This window comes from Xiphophorus hellerii, chromosome 5, assembly GCF_003331165.1.
Source record: "Xiphophorus hellerii strain 12219 chromosome 5, Xiphophorus_hellerii-4.1, whole genome shotgun sequence".
In the NCBI taxonomy this organism is placed as follows: Eukaryota; Metazoa; Chordata; class Actinopteri; order Cyprinodontiformes; family Poeciliidae; genus Xiphophorus; species Xiphophorus hellerii.
Genome location: NC_045676.1, coordinates 8,782,276 through 8,803,433, shown reverse-complemented (window position 1 = coordinate 8,803,433; position 21,158 = coordinate 8,782,276). Strand labels below are relative to the sequence as shown.

At 35.9% G+C, this 21,158-nt stretch overlaps 2 long non-coding RNA genes across 2 annotated transcripts; one reads left to right on the top strand and one right to left on the bottom strand.

Annotated features, from left to right (window-relative positions):
- The first annotated feature begins 492 nt into the window (after positions 1 to 492).
- LOC116720287 (uncharacterized) lies at positions 493 to 13,755 on the top strand. The gene is made up of 3 exons (XR_004339367.1): positions 493 to 756; positions 9,004 to 9,078; positions 13,349 to 13,755. It is a non-coding gene; the product is annotated as an uncharacterized LOC116720287 (long non-coding RNA).
- Positions 4,757 to 21,158, bottom strand: LOC116720285 (uncharacterized). Its single transcript, XR_004339366.1, has 3 exons — positions 21,054 to 21,158; positions 10,499 to 10,501; positions 4,757 to 4,768 (listed from the first exon to the last, which is right to left on the bottom strand). It is a non-coding gene; the product is annotated as an uncharacterized LOC116720285 (long non-coding RNA).

The window sequence follows — 21,158 nt, the reverse complement described above, 5'->3', positions numbered from 1 at the left end:
AAACAAACCCAAAAAAAACTATCCAAGTTTTGTTTTCATTAAACAGCTTTTTTGTATTTTATAAATTATGGACTATTATTCTTAGTAAACAAGGGGAACCAATATGTAGTTTTATTCTTTTACCTTTTTGTCTTTGGTTTTGTTGTTTTGTATTTCCTTCTAAGTCATGCAAAGCACGTTAAACTGCCTTGTTGCTGAAAATGTGCTACATAAATAAAATACCTTACCTTAAGTGGTCCTAGGCATTAAATAGTTTGAGGAAACTGTCTGAATGCGATATTCACTAACCTTTCCTGCACCACTTTCCTGCCCAAAAAGTCTCATAAAATCCTTATCAGAAGAAGTTGTGAACACATGAAATCAGGATGAACGTCTTAAACTAAACGTGTGGGTTGGCTGAGTCAGAGCAGTAGGCGGCTCATTACTGTAACAAGGTTCAATCACAGTGAAGATGTTGATTAAAGACTCTGAACATGCAAACTGAGTGATGGATGCTCACACACCACACAGTAGCTTAGGCTGAATAATCTGCTAATCCTGCAGTGCTGCTGATCCAAGCAGCAGGACAGAGGAAAGACAAACACCTGCTGGCAGGAACAGTCGTCATCTCTGCAGTTTGGATTGCTTGCAGCATGGATGGTTTGTGTTGAAGCTGCTGTGTTTTTGGAGGGTTTTGAGAACCATGTGCACCACCATCATGGTTCTCTCCACTTTGGCCTTTTTACTGCGCCAGCGTCTTTTCAGCCGAGGCAAAACGTGAGTGGCTGCTTGGTTTTTGGTAGCAAATCTTAAAATTTTTATTCAAGTTGCTCATTAATTATGTTTTTCAACCAACCAAAATCATAATTCAACATGGTGTTAGCCTACAACCAGGGCTTGGCGATGAGACTTAAAGATAATATCTCCAATTATCTCCAGATCTGATTTCAATCGATTTTTTTTCTTGTCTTTTACTTCAATCGTCCTTTCTGAGAGTTTTACGGCAGAGTATGAGGGCGAGACTGTGATATTTTTTGTTTAATTACAGAAATATAGTTGTAAAATAAGCAGAACAAAGACAATTTTACCAGAAGAAAGTCCTAAAATTAAAAGAAAAAAGTTGTTTCAATGAGAACAAAGCTTGGATAGTTTTTTTTTGTTATTTCTTGTGTTAAAGTTCTCATAACATTACTGCTTTATTCATGTAATATTGTGACTTTAACCTCATAATTTAAAAAGAAAAATCTTAGTCTAAATTTGACCTAAATCCAAATTCCAAATAAATAAAAGTTGTAAAAAATAAATGGTAGTTGTAAAATACGCTTGTCATTTAAAATGGCCGCCCTGTGTTCTGATATCACTCCGTACTACGAAACCCAATGAGTGAATTGTTGAAAAAAAATTCCATATTGTCCATAAATTAAATCTTCAAAACCCCCAAATTCTATAAAATTATAATCATAAAATCAACTCATCTCAGAGTCCTACCTAAAACCCCTTTATTGGACGTAAACAGGAACTACGACTTGTGTTTATAACTGTTAACGTTACCGTATTTTCCGGACTATAGAGCGCACCTTACTATAAGCCGCACCAAGCTGCATCATGTGAACTTCTTCTTGTGGTTTCCATGATGAGTTTGAAGAAATTTCTCCGTCGTGCCTGCTGCTAGCATGTCCTTGTTCTAAATGAAAATTAGCGCTTTCTTCTTTGATTTCCAATTTTGACTTCCAATGAATCACTTCCTGCTAAAGAGCCCCCTGGTGGCTGAAGAAAAATCTGCAGAAAAGCCGCACCGGGCTGTAAGCCGCATGGTTCAAACCGTGGGATAAAAGTGGCGGCTTATAGTCCAGAAAATACAGTAAATATTTTTATTAACTAATTTACAAAGTCGAGACAAAGTAGGGTATGGGATAAAATTACATCTCTGTGCTGATGCAGATTAAACACGTTCAAACGAAGCAGCAGAGGAAAACTGACCTTCGTTTACAGCAGGGGTGTCCAAATCATTACGTCCAAATTACAAAATAAAAAACTAAGAACAAGAAAATAAAGTAGACAGATTTATTTAATTTTGTAGAAAAGGGTCTTATTCTAACTAGGATTTTACACATTTTCTATACTACAAGAAAATAATGTAGTTTTCACATTATTTTGTCCTCGTTTGAACAAATTTATTCTCAGTTATAAAAACAGAATTTGGGTCACTTTCTTTCAAAACGCTTGTTATTTTTTTGCCAAGTTCAATAACTCAAATAAAAAAAATTCAGTAAAAGTCTCAGGATAGACTTATTACTTAACTTATTACAAAAGTTTGGTTGAAAAATGACAAATACTTTGTGCTGTACTTAACATTTTCCATTGCATCAAAACCACATGAATGACAAATTTTACTCTGATTTAAAATAAATCAGATGGGAGCCACAAGAAATCAGTCCAAGGGCAACAAATGGCCCCTGGACCGCACTTTGGACACCTCTGATTTGGAAAAGAAAAACAAATCCAATAGTCAAAAGCTAAATGTGTCTGACCTGGTCAAGGACAAAATATGAATAAAATCTGAAACCCAAAAATAAGAAGATTACCTGCTTCACAAAAAAAAGCAAATCTCTTTTAATGTTTCATAATTTCTACAAACCAAAGCAGCTCAAAGTATTTCACTCAGAAAACACATAAAAGGAACATCAGGCTGTTCATAAAGTAAATCAAGAAAAAAAAATCACAAAGAAAAAAAAACACGTTAATTTCTCCTTTTCTACAGATAGTGGTTCACATCCAGAGGTTAATGAACAGAACTGAATAAATTAACGTTGTAATTAGGATTTATCCTTATCGTGTAAAATGGATCGGGCCCACTTCAGGCGACAGAGTAAAACACAGCTCTGTCTGAGAAAACAAAGAAATAAAACGATATCTAAAATAAAACAGCGTATGAACTCTGTAAAGCATTTTCACAAGTTTGGGATTAAAGGAAATGTGTGTAGAGGTTTAGAGAATCCAAACATTTTACTCAGAAATGTCCGTCCAAGAAATTACTCAAGAATAAAAAAGTATTTGGTAGAAAGGCCAGTTGAGTAATTGATCAAAACATTTCATATTTTAAAATTACATCATCATTAGGACCAAAATATAAAGTTATGTGGAAATTTTCCTATTTTAAAGACCAAAATGAAAATAATTAATATAAAAAAAAAAACATAATTACAGAATAAAGTCGGGCAAAAGAAACAAAATCTGCAGGTTTCTGGTAAATTTTTGGTTGAAACAAATTTGTTCTTCGTTCAGTGAAGTAAAGCACAGTGAGCAGAGAATCCAGAAATTAAGAGCAGTGATGTTCAGGGCCGGCACAAGACTTTTTGGGACCCTGAGCAAATTTTAATACCAACAAGTCGACACCAGACGTGTTAACATTTCTAGGCTAAACTATGTAACAGAACAGAATATACTTAATAGATTCCCAAAGAGGGGGGAGGTGTTAAACATTAATAATACAAATATAACCATAAGAGATAAAGTTAATAATATATATGTAAACCTGAGAGTGATGCATGTAATTCAGTATAACTGAATATATAAAAAATACAAATAATTAAAAAAAAAAAAAAATGCATTTACATGCAAATATGTTAATCTATAAATGAGTGCAAAGATAAAATTAGATTTAAGTTACTCAGACTTGGGGATTGTAAAGTCTAATGTCTACAGGCAGAAATTATTATTATTATTAGGCTACATACTTATTATTATCGTTGCTTGTGTTTAGTTTATATCATACTGGTGTTATTACAGCTGCTGATTTCAACCTTATAGGAGAAGCAAACAAGCAAAGATGCTCTAATTAATTCCCATTTTGAAATGCAGAGTGCTGTTTAAGTGTGGCATATTAATTTAACTATTTGAAAGTATGAGCTGCAGACAAACATTTAATTTACAGTAAACGAGTTAGCAAGTTTGATATCTTTTCTTTTTTAATTTGGAAGAGATGTGTAAAACATGCAAAACCTGCAATCTATCACTGCAAAATAAAATAAATGTTATTCCTGTGGGGCTAATTTTGGTGTTGGGTCCCTAATCAGCCACTTAGCTCGCACATGCCTTGGACCGGCTCTGGTTATACTTCATAATAAAGTTACTCAAGTAAAAGTAAAAAGTACAGCATAGTAAAAATACTCCTAAAAGTAAATTTTTAATTTTCAAGTAAATGTAATTTGTATCAAACTCTGTGTGTAAATAACATTCTGTCCAGTTTGAACACAGAGAGCCTGAAAGCTTTCGCTCACGTGTCAAACTCAAGGCCCAGGGGCCAAATACGGCCCGCCAAAGAGAGCTATGGCGGGCCGTAGTGCATTTTGAAATTATGCAAAAAACTGATTTGATTTTTATGGCGTTCCAAAGCAGGGGTGCCCAAAGTGCGGCCTGGGGGCCATTTGTAGCCCTTGGTCTGTGTTTGTGTGGCCCTAAAAGCAGTATGAGAAATGATAGAAATTTGGCCAAGTTGACTTTTTATTTTTAAATCAGGATGAAATTATTACCATCAGTTATAAATAGAACCGTCAAGATAACAGTGTGCTTAAATATTATTTTATCAGTGAAATCAAAGCAGTTTTTCTCTTTACGGTCAAATTACATCAATCAGTCGCTCCACTTTCCTGCGAATTATCGTGGAAATTCACGCAAAATCAACAAATCCAGCACTTTTTCACGCTAATGCATAATTACATATTTTACTGCAGATTTTTGGCAAAAATGGTGAAAAATTTTGGATCCAGGTTGGATCTTTTATTTCTTACTTTTACGAAACAGCTGCCTCAGCCTAACATGATGTCAAGTTATAATCCATAATAACGAGTAATAAAAAGACACATTGCCCATCATACAGAAGTGCAAATATTTCTTAATTAGTACCACAAACACTTAGATTTTTATTGCATTAAATCCCAAAAACAATCGGAAAATCCTGGAGGGACTGAAAAGATGTTCAATACTATTTAATTTTAAGAATTGATTTATATTTTAACAGTCCGTTAACGGATTTTTTAACAGTTTCTGGCACAACCGGCCCTTTAAGAGCATTCATGATCTTTATTTGGCCCAAAATGAAATTGAGCTCGACTCACCTGCTGCTTTAGCTCCTTCCTGAGCTTAAACTGTCATGATGTGGTGTGGCGGACACAAAAGCAGCAGGTAAAAACGTAGTGAATATTTAATTAACAAAAACAGAGTTCAACTTACAAAAAAAAAGAACATCCAAGGGGAACACAAAACAATCCAAAGTAAATCCAAAACGGAGACACAAGGAGATTCTAAGGAGCATAAGGGACGTGACAGGCAGGGTAACAAGACAGACTGGCCAGTTGTGACTGGGATAGAGGAGCTTAAATACTGGGAGGTGGCAAACGGAATAATGGACCTAACTAGATGAGATGATTGATTGCAGGTGAGAGTAGTTGGCGGGGAGGAGATGGCGCAGGGAAGCAAAGGAGAAATACTGCGGAAAACAAGAGGGAGGAAACACCAGGGAGCTGGAAATCCTTCTAAAACTAAAGAAACACTAATATTAAAGAAAACCTGATAAACTAGAAGAGAAAAAGACATGAAGGAAAAACAAACAAACCTAAACAGAAACCAGGCAGATCTAACAACAATAACAGCGACTAACTAGAATTACTAAAGGAAGACGGGCTTGAATGCAGACATAACAGAACTCAACCTAAAGTAACCAGACAAGAAAAGATAGAAACTCTACGGCGGGAGACAGAAGGACTAAATAACTTAACTGGAACTACTAGAAAGGTATATCTAGACTTAGACATGTAATAAATAACTGAACCTAGAGTGATGAAATAACTAAGAAATAAACATTACTAGAAATACTACAGGGGGACTGAAATAAGGGATCACTAGAAAGACCAAAGAATTGACTTAGCTAGAATCAATGAAGAAAGAGATACATAAACTCAGATATCTAAGAATAACTGAAACTGGGATGAAAAGTAAACATAGCTAGAAATACTACAGGGGGGCTGAAAAGAGGAAAGCAAGTTACATCCAAATAATAACTAAAATGACCATGAACGGCTAAGCTAACGTGAACTAAAACACAATGCTAAAGAAGATCAAACCCAAACCCAGAGTCCTGACATAAACTGGTTTGACCTTCCCCAATCTGTTGATCTTTTCCTTTTCAAAGTCGGCTGCAGCTTTGGTCATCCTCAGGTGGTCGCATTTTTTACGTGTAGATCTGTTTATGTCAGCGCGTGATGAGATAACAGCATGAGTCATTTTCTAAGAGCTCCTATTACCTCACACACACACCCTGATCCCCCCAGGCCGACTCTGACCCCGGATCGTTACCTCAGTGCATCTTTGGAGCAACAAAGCAATTATGAGACGTGAAAAACACCCCCGTCTAGGACCTGAACTGGATCCAAGATCACTGTGTGTATTTTTAAAAAACAGGCCTTGATTCCAGCTAAATGTTTTGGATGTTCCACATTAATGAGCCTCATTGTGTTTTGGCTCTTGGAGAACATGATGCTATTCTTAACCAACTAGAAGGTGGCAAATACTAAACGCTGATGCGACGCTCTCCTGCCTGCAGCTGCAGAACGACAGACTCAGATTGATAACGTTGGGTTCCTGTTTTTATCAGCTTTAAAGGGCCAGGCGATACATAAAGCAATTTCCATAACAACGACTTTTATCGAGCTATAAATGTCATTTCTGTTGTCAGATACGAGCAGAGTTTGGTAGAAACTAGTTACATTTACTTGAGTAACTGTGTTGAAGAAAATATTTTTACTACAATGTACTTTTCACTATTACTTGAGTAATTTTATTATGTAGTACTTCTACTCTTACTTTAGTAATACTTCAGGATTTTCTACTCACTGAATGAATAAACATGTTTTAACCAAAAATACACCAGACACAGACACACACCTGCAGTTTTTGTTAAAGTTTCACAAGTTTTTTATTGAAAGAAAATGATTTGGAAAAAATTTTATTTTGCCTGAATTTGATATTTTTTTGTTACTTATGTGAATTATTGTCAGTTTTGTTCTTAAAATACCAAGATTTTGACTTAGCGTTATATTTCGGTCTGTCTGACGACGTAATTTTTAAATATTAAATGATTAATTATTTAATCAGTTACTCAGTACTCAGTAAACTTTTTACCAAATACTTTTCTACTTTTACTTAAGTAATTTCTTGGACAGCTACTTTTTACTTTCACTTGAGTAAAAATACGTTAAAGATGCTACTCTTATTTTTTGGAGTACTTTACCCTCATCTAAATATGAGACGTTCAGTAAAGAAATTATTACCAAGAAATTTAACTAAAGTGACCTGAAATTAAATCAGGTTTAACTGGAGGAATAAAAATGCACATGTACGGGTTTTGGTTTGTAATGTTTCATGTTTATCTAAAAACTCCCAGAGTCAAGTTTTGATTTTTTTTTTTTTTTTGCATTGATGTGTAAATTGTTTTTACATTTTTGAAGGTTTCATCTGGTGCAGAAAGTGCTTCTTATGGAGCAGCAGAAATAAGTTGTGCACCATGTATTTATGGGTAAAAATAGAAAATGATTTAAAAATGGAGCAAGAGCTGGAAACCAGGAGCTAATTAGAAAAACGTCAATCACAAGTTGACCTTTACGAGTCATTTTCACTGTGCAGCCTAATGAAGGTTTCATCCCAGACAGTTTTTAAAAAAATAATAACAGCAATAACTAAAATCAGTGGAACCTTATAAACACCAGTAACTACCAGCCAGGATTATGTAAAGTTGTTGTTTTACTTTTCCAGGAATACGTTTGCTCTTCTGGCGGAAGCTCATTTTGCGAAACGATGCGAGGACATTTCTCGGTCCAGAGATCATCCTCCGCTTTGTTTCTTTGTGTTCTTTGAAGAAGGAACATGTCCATTTCTGTACCTGAAGAATTAACCTCTGGGTTAAATCAATTTTCCCAGGAAATGTAATCTCATCCTTGTGTTGCTGATGAAACCGAGACAGAGCGACTCTGCAGCAAGCAGAGCTTTCAAAGGAACCGATGCTGCAGCAGAAACAACGTTTACCCAAACCTTTGAGCCTCAGCAGAGAGGAGAGGTTGTTGGTTTCCCTCGCTAACTGGAAACAGATCGCTGTCTTTCAGTGTAAACACCTGGAAGGTGAATTTAAAAACGTAGGGATGGTTTAGTAATTAGCTTAGCTTTCTCAACATATGATGAGTAGGTCTTAAAATCACATATTTAACATATTTTCACGTTGTAATTTGACATTATGCAAAAAAAACTGATTAGATTTTTATGGCGTTCCAAAGCAGGGGTGCCCAAAGTGCGGCCTGGGGGCCATTTGTGGCCCTTGGTCTGTGTTTGTGTGGCCCTAAAAGCAGTTTGAGAATGATGGAAATTTGGCCAAGTTGACTTTTTATTTTTAAATCAGGATGAAATTATTTCCATCATTTTCTCATAATGGGAAAAATTTGTTATAATACAAAGTGTTTGTTTTTTTAATAACCAAGCTTTTATTACAAGTAAATTCTTGTTTAACAGAGATTTTTACTGACTTTGCTGAAACACAATAAATTTCCATTTAATTCACTAAAATTGACTATAAACAGAGAGCATTTCAAAAGGAAGTGGCCCTAAAGTCTGCTCTTATCACTGATAATAAATGTGTTATACTGAGCACAAAAGAATGTGAAAACAAGATGCCTTTCTTTTAATTTAGCAAACATGCAAAACCTTTTTTATTTAGAAAAAAATTGGACTACTTTATTTGCTTGATTTTAATTTTCATTCCCTTATCTTTGGCTGATGACCAAAAATCATGATGACAAAAAGTTTCGACACCCCTGCTCTAGAGTCTTGAGGGCCACATAAATAGTTGCGGTGGTCCGGATGTGGCCCGCGGGCCTCGAGTTTGATACGTGTTTTACATCTGTTGTCTATCAGCTTAGCTGACCCGTTCATGTTGCATTTTTAACTGAGTTTGCTCCTTCATCTCCTTCTGTTTCTAAGATTTCCTAAAAACGTGGATGGAAAAGAGCCGCCCGCAGTGCAGAGCCAAGATCCTAAATGAAACGGCGCCACCAGGTGACACTGATTACATATTATTTAACGATCACTTCATGATTTCAGTAGCGCGAACAGCAGCGTTATGGATCAGCTGCAGCTGGACGACTGACGTTGAAGGCAGACCTGTGAACACACTGTTGGGTTTGACATCTTAAATGTCCAAAAATAAACAAACAAAACAACCAAAAGAAATAAAATGGACCCTGAACTCTGTGTTAGCAAAACTGTCCTTCAGATAACAGGCTAGCTGGAAGAAAACAACCAATAATGCAAACAGAAAACATCGAGTTTGTTTTATTTTATCATGTGGTTAATTGATTTATTGCAACAGGCCTACTTATAAGCCATATTTTATTTTTATTTATTCTTAAAATACTCAAATACAGGGCGTGCTGTGGTGGCGCAGGGGGTTAGCACACCCCACGTTTGGAGGCATTAGTCCTCGACGCGGAAGTCGTGGTTTCGAGTCCCGGCGACCTTTGCTGCATGTCTTCCCCGCCTCTTTCCTGTCTGCCTACTGTCACAAAAAATACGAGCCACTAGCACCGCAAAAACTCTTCGGAGAAATAAATGGAATAAATTCTGAAGATAAAATTTTTTGGGACCAAAATGGAGTCATGTCAGATGGGATGTTTTTAAACCTGCTGATGTTGTACACCTTAATATCATATCATATCATATCATATCATATCATATCATATCATATCATAATGAAATGCTTTTTCTTTGGGACCAAAACTGGCTCTAGCCCAGGGGCCCTTATCATTCTAAATCCGGCTCTGGCTGCTGTAATTAATTAAACTAAAGATGAACACATGAATTAATTTCTACACTGTAAAACATTTGAGTTGCATTTAGTTGTGTTTTCTATCTCCTACTGTTTAAGTCAAATAAATTGATCCAGTTCTAGATTTTGAACATAAATGTGAGTTTGTGAAAGATAAACTTACAGCAGTAAGTTGCGTTAACTTTTTATTAATTTTGTCAAACCTCCAAGAGTTGAATAAACTGGAGTTTTTAGATTAGCACTTAAAAAACTGAAAGAAGAAAAAGACAGGAGTGGGAACTATTTCCCAGAATGCTTAGCGGCATGTTTCTGTATCCTGAGATGGAAGAGCGTCACACTGATCTGACTCTTGTGTTTTATTAAGTCAAAAGTTTATTTTAAAGCTTGAGGATAATGTCCTGTTCACACTAAATGTTTCTGAGCTGAATTCATTGTGATGTTTAATAAAATTCATCATCATGTCAGAAACTTTGTTCATACATTTTGAAACAAGAATTTAAATTATTCTAAAGTAAAATAAGTTATTTTAACTTGATATTGTGAGTAAAATAATAGAGAAATGTGGCTCTTTAGTTTTTTTCTTGCGTATTGTGAAATCATTATTTGGTTTAAATTGCAGCATTAAGCTAAAACTCACAATTCAAGATTAACGAACTTAAAAAACAATGTTTAGACAACTTGTCTCTTGTTAAATCAACTCAATGAACTTTAATTTCTGAGTTAAAACCAAAACAATTTTCTTGCTGACTTAAATTAAATTTTTCAGGGAGCAGGTAGACTTTCATTTTCAAGTTAAACCAACTTCAGATGTTTTACAGTGTATAGATCCTGCTGGAACATTAGTTTTTTAATCCTGGAAATGTTCTTCAGGTGATAGAAGGCTGATTTTGTAATTATCTTTACGTGACTCTGAAGGTTCAGGTCTGAGTTCATCACTACATCCAGAAGAAGCTGTGCCTGACTCTTGTCTCTTTGTTTACAACCATGTTTATTTTTCTATTTGCGTTGCCCGGGTGTGATGTCATCAGCCGCAGAGCGGATTACTAAACATGTCATGTTGTAATAGAAAAAGGACAAGAAGGATCGATTATTCTTTCAATCGCTGTAAAATAAGGTTTCATAGGAGAGTAGAGAAAAACAGGAACCAACTGGATGAAGACTTCACGACCATAACAGACCTAAATAATCAATTTATTACAACAGATTTATATGAATTACTATTTTATTTCATTTCAGACCATTTCATGTAAAATGGTCTGAAAAGGTTTGGAGATTTTATGACATAGAAGAAAATGCAGACTATGGTTTTACAGAACAACATAAACATGTTGTGGTTGCATTTACCAGGAGAAAAATGTTTCTGCTTTGTATTTTTCTTTCTCAGTGCTGTCAATGCAAACTCATTTAGACGGTCGGTTGTGTACTCTGTGCTGGACAGGTAATTGAGCAGAAGATCAATCACTGCTACACTTTCTGTCTCTAAGGAGCAAACCCTTTACACTCAGAAAAAAATATATGGATAATCTTAATTTGCTTTTATGAGCTTTATACTTGAATGTCTTCTGGAAGATGAAGCCTTTAAGAAACTTTAAGAAATACTTAGAAGTAACTGAATTGGTTACTTTAGAGAACAAAACAAAAACAAATATTTTATTTGAATATTGAAAGGAAGAGTTAATCAAAGCATGATTTAGTTAAGATAATTCAATGGCAGCTTAACAGGATTAAAGTCTGAACTTTGACTAGACTGCTACAAAATCTTTATTTATTTATTTTTTTTAATTCTGAAATGCTCCTTTGGTTTTTCTTGAGCTGCAACAGGATGAAGAAAATATTTTTAAAATCTTGGGAATCATCAAAATGTGTGTTTTTTTTTTACTTTTTGTTATTCTTGGTCAGCTGTGATTTCCCCTCCGATATTAGATGCCATTTTAGTTTGTCGTTTGTTGAATAACAAACGTTGGTCTCAACTGAAGTGCCTGTTTTTAATTTTCTTAAAATAAAAACGTGTCGTGTTGCTTTTTGAGATTTTTTTTAATTTACTTTGTGTTGTCAGTTTCTGTTTAGGAGAAATTTTAATTGCAAAAAGTTTTGAAGTTATTATTTTTTTACTCAGTTTGACGGCCTCCAAATTAGAAAGGCAAGTATTTTCCAATCGGACCAGGTTGGTTTGGGTAGCTTTATTTTACCTTTATAAATTGAATCATCATTTTAAAATGTTTTTTGTATTCAATATAGTAATTTTTTATTTAATCATGTGAAACATTAAATCGTGCCAAAAAGCAAAAGCAGAAGTCTGAACAGAGGCTAAAGGTTTTTATCACGCTGTAAAGCCTTTTAGTAGCAAAACACAGAGACTTTGTGATTGCCAATATAACACCAATTAATAAGTTAATTAGCTTTGATAATTATCTAATGAAACTGTCTAACAAAGCTGACCATGCACAGCAGGCTGTGGTTAAAACTAATGAAGGAGAACTCGGCCCCTCGGCAAAGACATGCGTCCTGCTGCGTGTAAAAGATTATTAATGATGTGGATAATAATGTATAAAAATAACCTTCATCCATTGAGAAACAAACAAGCAAAATTTTAATTATAAGTCGTCAAACGTTTCAAAAATATTACAAATTATATCGGCTGATATGTTACTTGGTCACTGTTTGAGAATAGTCTGAACTTTAGGTTTTCACTGATGGCAGGACATTAAAAAATGTAAATGTTAAAATGGAAAATGTGTTGTGCAACACAAAGTATTCATCCAGGTTTTGCTTTCAATTGAATGTAATTTATTAATAATAGCTGCCAAAAAATATCCAGTGGCTTTTACTGAAATTTCGACCATTTAATGAACTTAGAAGAAATCAAACAAAATTGGACAAAATCTAGAAAAATATGATCAGTCTTAAAGTATAAGATATGGTTTATTGTTTACTTTTAAATTTGGCAAACCTGCAAAACGCTTTTTTGTTCAAACTCTACAATAATTACATAATTCTGATTGCTTTGCTTATTTCATTAAAATACTGTACTGTGAGTTGAGTTTATTGTTTATAGAGCATGTAAAAAAAATAAATAAATAAAATAGTTTTTCCAATCATAATTAAATAAAAACATACCAGCAATTGTGTAGTTTCAACCTGACATTTATGACCGGTGTTACAGAAAGTTTGGACACCCCTGAGCTCTCAATATTTTATCAAAAATCAGAAGCAGACCTGTCTGCTCTGAACTGACTCTGTAGCAATCAAAAGCAGCAAGAAAAAGAAAAATCACTGCAATATTTCTCTGTAAATGATGAAACTCTTCATCTGCAGCACCCTGTTTTTCCCCCTCTCTCTCTCTCTCCTTAGAGAGATGAAACAGGTGAGTTGATAAAATGCGGGATATCTGCGATACAGGAACTATGAATAATACTTCTGCTCCGCCAGGAGCGTTTTTAAATAATGTATTTTATATGGTAATGTTGGTGGGGAAGTGTCAGTCTGAATTATCCTCCTCAGTTTCCAGAAAGCCTCTCTGTGCTCCGAAAGTGGAACCAGCTGAGCCGCAGCAGCTTTCACGCCCTGCCAGCACGCTGATCTGGAGGGAAGACCGTCAGCATGCTCTGCTGAAAAGCCTTTCCTCCAGAACCAGGAGAGGAACGGAGAGGACATCCTGGCTGATCTCGTCTCGGAGAGAAGCCAGTGTTGGTGCGATGCACGTTCACGGCCTGCTGCGTCTCCATTTGAGGGGAAATCCACTCCCACGCTCTCTGCAGCTCCTAAACACGATGCTCGGATTGTCGTGTTGTGTCACCGGAGATTTCTCCCTTTGCGTTGTTTCTCATGCACATCTCCAGCGATGACTAAAATGTTTACAGTAACAATTGAGCTCCTGTGCAATTAAAGCTGTTTCCAATCTCTTTTTACGAGCCGAGTCATTTCCCTTTGCCTGTTTCCTGCCTGAATGAGCAAATGAGTGACTCAAAGTTTACCCTGAGGTTTTAATATGATCCAAAATTCACTTTTGGAATATTTTACAACATGCTGGGGATAAAAAATATTCCCAACATAGTGAAATCTCCTGATCTGTTACAGGAGAAATAAAAATCACTGAGTCTTACTGATTAAAGGGGACCCTATAAAGCAAAATGAACTTTTTTGCTTTAAAAACAGCTTAGGCGCTTAAAAAACAAAAACAAAGCAGTTTTCTGGCATGAATTTTTAAAAAAATCTCATTTGGTGTCTGGAAAATGACTTGTTCTCACATTTGACGGGCACTACACCGTTACCTAGCAACCCCAGTGAGTCCAGCCCGTTACCTAGCAACCCAAGTGGAGTTCCAGTACATTTGTTGAGCTGGTTTTACTGTCGTACGTGCTTTACAATGGCTGCTGGAAAAGACAAGTGTTTTGGTGTTGACTTACTATCCAGAAACCACTTGCTGCATTCTTGTTGCTTGCGCAGGAGGCCCCACTTCTGCTTTTCAAAGCTGTACAATTGTATCATTGTGCATCTTCTGCAGACATTTTCACAGTGTAAATGTTGAGTTGGTTGCTCATTTGGATTTGAAGTGAATAGAGGCCCTAAAACGGCTCATTCTGAAATGAGCACAAAATATTAACTAAAATCTCATTATCTGAGGATGACTGAAAAATGTCATGAACATCTTTTGTATCGGCCATAGACTAATAGGTCACCTTTAATATAAAATTTTTTCCTGTTTGTGGTCTCAGTGAGCAGACCGTGTCTGGGGGTCGTTCATCCTCCCTGTTAGCGGCTCGGCTAGCGTTTCTCTTTGTTTCCTGACGACTATCAGATCCCTCCACCTGCAGGAGGCTGGAGCCTAATGAGCGTGATTCGTTCCCATGACCATCGGCTCTGCCAGGCATGCACTCTATCTGCTTGTGTAATCAAGGCGTTGGAGGACACAAATATCTGCCGATAGCAGCAGCAGCACTCTCCCGTCTCGCTGTTGTCTCCTGCCCCGATGAGCCTGTCTGACTCAAATTACTAGGTGAGAGCGGGGTTTCTGTGCACTCGGCAAAGCGGAGGAGCTCGGGTAATAACACTCTGGCAGACCATGGGAGTTAATCCAATGACGGGGGACAGAGCTCTGGTTCCTAATGGGCACAGAGAGATGCAGAAAGAGAGGGCACTCATGGCGACTCTAATACGCCGTCCTCTTTTCTCTGTGCCGATCGTGTCTGTAGTTTGAGATCAAGGCCAACAGAAAAACCAAGAGGGCAGACATGAAAAGGGCTGCTGACAGCAGGGCTGTTAACTGCACTGGAAACACGCTGTGCAGTTAGACATCAATAATCTGGCCTGTTTTTAGGTTCTCATGCATCTCACACACGTCGCCTGCAGACATTGTTAGCTGCATGATTGTGTGTCGTTGTACATGGGAAGGAGGACATTTTTCAGTCATACTTCAGTACTGAAGCAGATTTCACTGACTGTTGCTGTTTTAAAAATCAGGTAGGATTAGGATTAGATCATTTCTTATAAGAATGTTTTTGTTGCTTTTTTCCAAATTCGTAAATTTACATAAAGGTTGTATTATGTATTTAGAGGCCAAACACTCAAACTCACCACGTTAAAGCTGAAGTATGTAACTTTTATTAAAAAAAACTGCAAAACATTTGAAGTTGGCTTTACTTGAAAATGAAAGTCCACCTGCTGTATTGAAAATGTAATTTAAGTCGACAAGTAAATAGTTTTGGTTCTAACTCAGAAATTAAAGTTTATGAAGTTTATTCAACAAGAGACAAGTTGTCTAAACATTGTTTTTTAAGTTCATTCATCTTGAATTGTGAGTTTTAACTTAATTCTGCAACGTAAGCCAAGTAATTATTTCACAATATGCAAGAAAATAACTAAAGAGCCACATTTCTCTATTATTTTACTCACAATATCAAGTTTAAATAACAACTTATTTTACTTTACAAATTCTTGTTTCAAATTGCATGAACAAAATTTCTGACCTGATAATGAATTTTATTAAACATCACCATGAATTCAGCTCAGAAACATTTAGTGTGAACAGGACATTATCCTCAAGCTTTAAAATAAACATTTGCCTTAATAAAACACAAGAGTCAGATCAATGTAACGCTCTTCCATCTCAGGATACAGAAACAAGCCGCTAAGCATTCTGGGAAATAGTTCCCACTCCTGTCTTTTTCTTCTTTCAGTTTTTTAAGTGCTAACCTAAAAACTCCAGTTTATTAAACTCTTGGAGGTTTGACAAAATTAATAGAAAGTTAACACAACTTACACAACGTAAGTTTATCTTTCACAAACTCACATTTAGCTTCAAAATATTAAACTCACTACATTGATTTGAGTTGCATTTAGTTGTGTCTAAATGCAACTCAAATGTTTTACAGTATATTTGTTAAAACTGTCACAATTTTGTGAGACAAATAATCTAATTGTGTTTTCCTCGAATTCAATTTCTTGACTTCAGAAGAAAAGCTGCTCTTGATGAATTATCCGGATCAATGACTTGTTGAATATCGTTCAAAATGTTATTATCACGTCGATCCAAATGCACAGAAAGAAGACCGTATGCTGGCATTTCATCATTTTTAACCAACCAACACTTCATTTTTTATTTTGTTCAGAACATCTACAATTTAAAGGTCTCCTGCTGGACTTTAAATGACCTTTAAAAAAGCAGCAGAAAGTTGTGACTCCCTTCTATCAAAGCCAAACTCTGACAGGATGTCACTCAGCCGCCCACATGCGGACGCTCACCAGCTCTCCGCTGCGCTGGGCCTTAATGGGTTGTAGTTTTGTCGGAGGGACTGAGTGTGTTGAAGAGGTTTTGAGATTCCTGACGTGTCCTCTCCAGCGGCATGATATGTTTGTTCTCTGCTTTCAGCACCAGCAGGACGCCTCTTGAGAAAATGAGCAGGAATCCACAGAGGAGCTCTTCCTCATGTTGTCTGAGTGTGGTGAGAGTTGACCCTGCGGTTGACTCTATAATGGAGGAAATTAGATGATGGGAAACCATAACAGTGTTCTGTGAAAAATCATTTCTAAGAATAGCTGCTGCGGCCTGATAATGACTGGGACAACGACAGATGAAGATGAGTTAAGTCTCAATTAGTAAGATAATTTCCCAATGATTTATTAAAATGCTTAATTGTAAAAGTTTTCAAAGTTAAAGAAAGTGCAACCAAAACCACCACACCCATGTGATTATTGAACATAGGAGTCAACATCAATCTGACCAATCAGTGTCTACACTGTACAACATTTGTGCTGCATTTAGTTGTGTCTACTGTCTTTCACTCTTTAAGTCGAATAAATTTAAAGTTTTAGATTTTGAACCTAAATGTGAGTTTGTGAAAGATAAACTTACAGCAGTAAGTTGTGTTAACTTTCTATTAATTTTGTCAAACCTCCAAGAGTTGAAGAAACTGGAGTTTTTAGATTAGCACTTTAAAAAACTGAAAGAAGAAGAAGACAGGAGTGGGAACTATTTCCCAGAATGCTTAGCGTCATGTTTCTGTATCCTGAGATGGAAGAGCGTTACATTGATCTGACTCTTGTGTTTTATTAAAGCAAATGTTTATTTTAAAGCTTGAGGATAATGTCCTGTTCACACTAAATGTTTCTGAGCTGAATTCATTCTGATGTTTAATAAAATTTATTATCATATCAGAAATTTTGTTCGTGCAATTTGAAACCAGAATTTAAATTATTCTAAAGTAAAATAAGTTGTTATTTTTACTTGATAATGTGAGTAAAATAATAGAGAAATTTGGCTCTTTAACCAGGTGAGGACAGTTTTTTCTTGCATATTGTGAAATAATTATTTGGTTAAAATTGCAGATACATTTTGTGTATTTTCTCTGCCTTCTCAAACCACCAGTCAGTGGAGGCAGATGGCAGCTTGCATTTAGTCAGGTTCAGTTTTTCCTCTCCACTGTCGCCATGTTCAGTACACAGTCCTGCATACTGAACTGAACTGTATACTGCTTTAAAATCAACAACACATCTGCTAATCCTTACACAGAAGCATTTTTTTTTTTTACCCCTCCAGGGGGTCTTTTGTGGGCTCTAGTGTCCCTTATATGACAGTGGGCTGACAGGAAACGGGGAAGGAGAGGGGAGAAGACATGTGGCAAATGTCGTCGGGTCCGCGACAGCCGCGTCGAGGACTCAAGGCCTCCAAATATGGGTCGCGCTAACCGCTACGCCACCACGGCACGCCCACACAGAAACCTTTTGAACTACTTTGAATAATTAACCAAGTTTACTGTACTGTTTGATAACTCGGACAAATTGAAACGTATGTGTGATTGAATTGAAATTATTTCTGTAAAGTGCCTTGAGATGAAATTTGCTGTGAACTGGTGCTATATAAATAAAACCGAATTGAGTTGCTTTGAAAGTAACGTCCTGGGGAGCTCTACTTGGGTTGCTAGGTTACGGGCTGGGCTTCACTGGGGTTGCTAGGTAACGGAAAGTGCTTGCTGATTTGTGACGTTGCACTTTGGAGGTTTTTGATCTATTGCCAAAACAAAAGTTTTGATGTCTTTTTAAGAGTTTGGGTTGTTTTTAGAAGCAGTAAAAAGCCAAATGGAAGTACAAAAAATTTGAATTTTGTATAAAAAAAGTCCATTTGAAATTATTTTAACAAATTTTAACAAGTCGCTTTTTTCCCCAAAATCCAAGTGAAGTCACTAAAACACTGCAATGTGTGGACAGAAAATGAAAATAAAAAACTGTCTTGGTTATGAATTTTATCATTTTAAGATGGGTTGGTCCTCCTCTGGTGGCAATAACTGCTTCATTATGTAAAGGTCATGCATGCGGCCTGGAGAAATTTCAGTCTATTTCACAAGCAGAACTTAATCTAGCTCCGTTAGAGATAATGGTGAGAGGCAGGGAGTATTTACTTGCATAACACACCATGGATAATCTGGTACTATAAATGCATAATTCACTCCAAGACTCCTTTTGACAGTTTTTAATTATGATTTTTAAGTTGTTACCATGAAAATATGCGTTGAAGTCATAGCATATTTCAAGTGGTCAGGAATGTGTTGTCAAGGTTGGTAGTATAAAAATGGTATCATCTGTCAATTTTTCAAATTTTGTTGTTTTTAACCCTATATTTTGCACTCTTTATCTTAGCTACAGAACAAAACGTTTAAAAATGACAGGAAATAAACGAACCAGCTGATTTCTTCCCAATGTGTGATGAAGGATAAAACCGTCATCTCAGGTATTAAAACGATGTATTCCCTTTGCATTCTGAAGTCAAAATTTACGAGTTTTCAACTCGTTAAAATCATCAGTGCAGATCAGCCATCATTAATGGACTCTATGAATTTGGTGAAATCTGAATCAGTGTAATTCGGTGGCTGAATTTTATTTAGTGTCATCAGTTTAATCAGGGTTAAATACAACTGTAAGCAACGCTTTACTGTTTAAAACCATGTACCACTTTATTATTACACTCTACTCTCTGTTGGTTTATTATATAAATCCCATTAAATATGCCAAATATGATCAAATGTTTAAATGTTTAAGAGGGGTGGGTGGCATAATTTTGAAAAGCAGAGCAGTTTTGTGCTTCTGTCTCATCACTTTGTAATTTAAAATGATCTTTGTCAGTATATTTATCTTTATGTGCTTATCTCTGCTTCCCAACGCCGCTTGTTTCTTAATCTGGGTATGCTAAATGTGAATTATAGACATTGTTTTTCTTAAAATCATTTTCATTTCATTGGTTTTGATCAAATACGTTTCAGTATTTTCTGTTTAAATGATATGCAGTGCTTTATTTTACGTCTTGTTTGAGTTGTTATGCAGATTGTAAGTCATCTTTAATGCATAACGTTGCTGCCCGTTTGCATTCATCATACTGTCTGGCGTCGCTGGCCACAATCAACCCTGCAAATTAGCAGTCTGATGTAACATCAGAGACGTAAGACAGTCTTTAACCACGGCATCATCACAACATCGAGCTGCAAACTGTCCTCAGATGACTGATTGCTAAAGTCTAGAGCCATTTGCCCATTTTCCAAAAGAGCAAAAACAGATTGGATGAAATAATCCTTTTCAGTTCTGCATGATTTCAATCCCTAATTTGAAAATGATTGGATTTTAGTGAATGAACATCAGCTTTCTCTTTTTGTTGTTTTTACAAACCACCAGGTTCAGTTTGGAAAGGATTTAGTGTTTATTTTCTCCGGTGTTCAGGGAGAGAGGAGAGCAAAAAAAGGACAGGCAATCCGACCGAGCAGAGCAAGAGGTACGAAGTGAGAAAATGGCTTTTCAGATTGTTTGTTTTTTTACGGTGTTGCAGAGAAAAAGCAGAAGGAGGTACAGGAGGTGAAGGGAAGGGAACCAGATCAGTTGTAAGGAGAAAACAGCAAGGTGAGGGAGAGAGGACAGCACAGAAATGAAAATATGTGGGCAGAAAGTCGCAGAGAATCTGAAGGTGAAAAAAAAGTGTAACAATATGCAATATGTCTCACTCAAGAGTATTTATTATTCACTCGGCAGCTTGAAATTGATCACAGGGTTTTGTAAATGCATTCATACTGCTTGAACTGTTCCACATTTTTCAATCTTTCCATCTGATAATTGTTGAATGCATTTTCACATATCCCTCTTTATTCTGATACAACCAAAATAAAACCCAAAATCCAATCTGCCACTCAATGAATACCTAAAATGCAGAAAATAAATAATCTTCTCATGACTAGCTTGAGGCCAGATGAGGGCAAAGAACCCAAAAACTGTACTCAAGTATGACTAGCACTACTTCAACATATTTTTTAAAAATGACTCAAGTAGCAATAAAAATGTATTTGGTAAAAAGGCGAATCAAGTACTGAGTAACTGATCAAAACCTCAATTGTTTAATATTTTAAAATGACATAATCAGACAAACCAAATTATAAGGTTACGTGGAAATTTGGTGAAAAAAATGAAAAAAATTCATACAAATAACTTATGAGACTAACAAAAACTGTGTGCATGTCCAAATACAGTACATGTCTGTATTTGGTGAAATTTTGGCAAAAACCAGTTTGTTCATGATTCGGTGAAGCTACTCACACTGGGTAAATGACCCAGAAATCATAGTACCCATAACATTACTCAAGTAAAAGTAAAAAGTACAAGATTGCAAAAAAAAAAAGAAAAATACTCAAAAGCAATAAGCAGTTTGGAGGAGTTACAAAGAAAATGTGGAGACTTATATGGAGCTAAATTTGGGCCATAAAATTTGTTCAAAAGAAAGAAACATTTTACTGAAAAAAAAACATTTATTTGAAACTGAAAAATTATTTTCAACTGAAAA